Raw genomic sequence first — 2,429 nt, 5'->3', positions numbered from 1 at the left:
GCAGGTCACAGGCCCCTGGCCCCACCCTGGCCTCTGGGGGGCGGGTCTGTGCCGAGGAGCCCGGCCAGGGCTGGCAGCTGCAGCGGGCAGCCAGCTGGGCCTCCTGACGCCGCGCAGGCCCGGAGGCGAGCACGAGGCTGGCCGGGTGCTGCTGCTTCTGCCCCAGCGCCCGCGCGCCCCGCCCCGTCCGGGCAGATGGCCGTGTAAGTGACGCCACCCGGACAGGGCCGGGGTCTGCCACCCCCCTCCCTGAACCTTGCCTGTGGTCCTGGGCTCAGGTGGCCTGTCCCCCATACAGTGTGGCCAGGCGCCCAGCTGTGCAGGGTGCAGGATTGCACCCTGGGGACTGTGCAGGACTGGGGGGGACCCTGCAGATGCCCAGGACCCCTGACTGCAGGGAGCCCATCTCTGGGCAGCTGGAGGTGGTGGCAGGTCTTCTCTGGCATCCCCAAGGAGAAAGGAAGCGAGTCACATCTGTGACGGCCCGTTTGTACCTGGCCCTGGTGGGCCACCTCGGGATCTTACCATCCCACCCCTCCCTGCCCGCCTGGGGTCCAGCCACCAGGAGGGAAAGCTCCCGAGGATCGTCCCCTGGACTGCTGCTGCTCCCTGGGGCTGCCCTCTGGGGCTGGCGTCCCCCCTGCACCCGCCAGCCCGCTGCCTGGTGGCTTCTCCAGGTCATGTGAGCGCAGGCTCCACCCCTCCGTGAACTTGACCCACAGTCTCTGCCCCGCAGTCACATGCCTGGGGTGGGGGGGGTGAGGATGAGGTCCAGCCAGCGAGCCGCTGCCCTCTCTGAGCCCCGAAGTGGAGGCTCCCTGCCCTGCACCGGGAGGGGACGTGTGTGTGCCCAGGGGTCTGGGGCTGCCCACCCCGGCTCTCATGCCCTCCTTGCCTCAGGGCCGGCGGGGGCCTTGCAGCCCTTGGTGGTCCTGTGGGAGGCGGCTGACCATGTGGGGAGGGAAGCTGGGCCCCTCTTAAGGCCTGGGTGGCACCCATACCCCGTGTCGGCTCCTCTTTTGGGGGTGGGAGTCCCCGGCCCCTGATGTCCTGGAGAGAAGGCGGCCGAAGCCCCAGGAGTGCAGCAGAGCTGGACAGGGCCCCGCCTGGGCTGTCTGTCAGGCCCTGCGTCCCTGCCTCAGGGCTCCTGGGGACCTTGGCTGTCATCTCTGAGGATGGGGCACACCAGGTCTCTCTAGGCTTTTCTGGGGCCCTGGGGGACAGGGGCACCACTTGGGCTTGGGGTCACTTGCAGAGGCCAGGCCTCCCAGCCTTGGGGACCCTTTGGGTGTAGAGTGGGAACAGCCCCAGGGGATTGTCCAGGCAGCAGTGACAGTGACAATATCCCAGTCATTGTTTGTGCTGGCCTGGGCTCAGCGCTGTAGGAGGGCCACCTTTGTCACTCCTCAGTATTGTGGGAGGTGACATCAGGGCTCTGGGCCTGGGGGGTGAGGTGACTTGCCCAGGTCACCCTGTGAGGATGTGACAGAGGGAGGTTGGCACAGAGGCAGCTGGACTCCGGAGCTGGCACAGGGCACCAGGCCGCGTGGCTTCTGGGCTTTGGGGCAGAACAGGGAGGTGCTGAGGGACCAAGTGGGAGACCCAGCGTCCCCAGGCGGTTTCCTGAGAGTCTCCGGAACCTGCCCTGGGACACAGGGCAGGTCACAGGCCCCTTGTGTCCCCAGGCTGGAGTGGGAGGGAGCGTGGCCTTGACCTCTGGGGGTTGTGAAGGTCAGGTGGGAGGACACCCTGGGCCAGCCTCGCCTCGGGAGCTGGCCATGGGGCTCCGGGCTGCACCCCTGCCTGGCCGCTGCTGGGCACTCGGACCCAGGACGCGGCTGAGGCGGCAGCAGGGCTCCCAGAGGCTGAGGCGGCAGCCTGAGGCCACAGAGCGGGGCTGCTTCACGCCTGGGAACCGGGCGCAGCGCGAGCGGGTGGCTACGTGAGACACTGGGACGCGACGTGCGGCTTGCAACCAGGACCTGGCTCCGGGGACTGGTCCTTGCTCTTTGCTGGAGGGACAGTCCTTCACCCCGGCGAGGGTCCACCAGGGCCTGGGCCCCTGTGGCATCCGGGGCCTGGCCCACGCTGGGCAGGGCCAGCCCCCGGGCTCCCTCCAGCCACTTTCCCAGCGCGCCAGTGCCTGGGGCCTCTGTCCCCAGAGCTCAGCGCGGCCCGGCGGGGACAGTCGGGGACGGTCGATGCTCCATGTGGAAGGGCTCTGTCGGTGGAAGAGCAGGTCACTCACAGCCAGTTCTTTCTCCTCTAGATATTTGGGCCCAACACATAAGCATGGCCGTGCCCACTGGAGGGGACATGCCCGGCCGGGGCCGTTGAGGAGCCTCCTGGCCACCTGGCGGGCGGCGTGGCCGGCTCAGGGCCATCTATTCCCGGTGTCTCCTACTTGCTCTTCTCACACTTGAGACCAT

This window comes from Ictidomys tridecemlineatus, chromosome 6, assembly GCF_052094955.1.
Source record: "Ictidomys tridecemlineatus isolate mIctTri1 chromosome 6, mIctTri1.hap1, whole genome shotgun sequence".
NCBI classification, from domain to species: Eukaryota; Metazoa; Chordata; class Mammalia; order Rodentia; family Sciuridae; genus Ictidomys; species Ictidomys tridecemlineatus.
The sequence above is the reverse complement of the archived record's forward strand: the minus strand, read 5'-3'. Positions refer to the sequence as shown.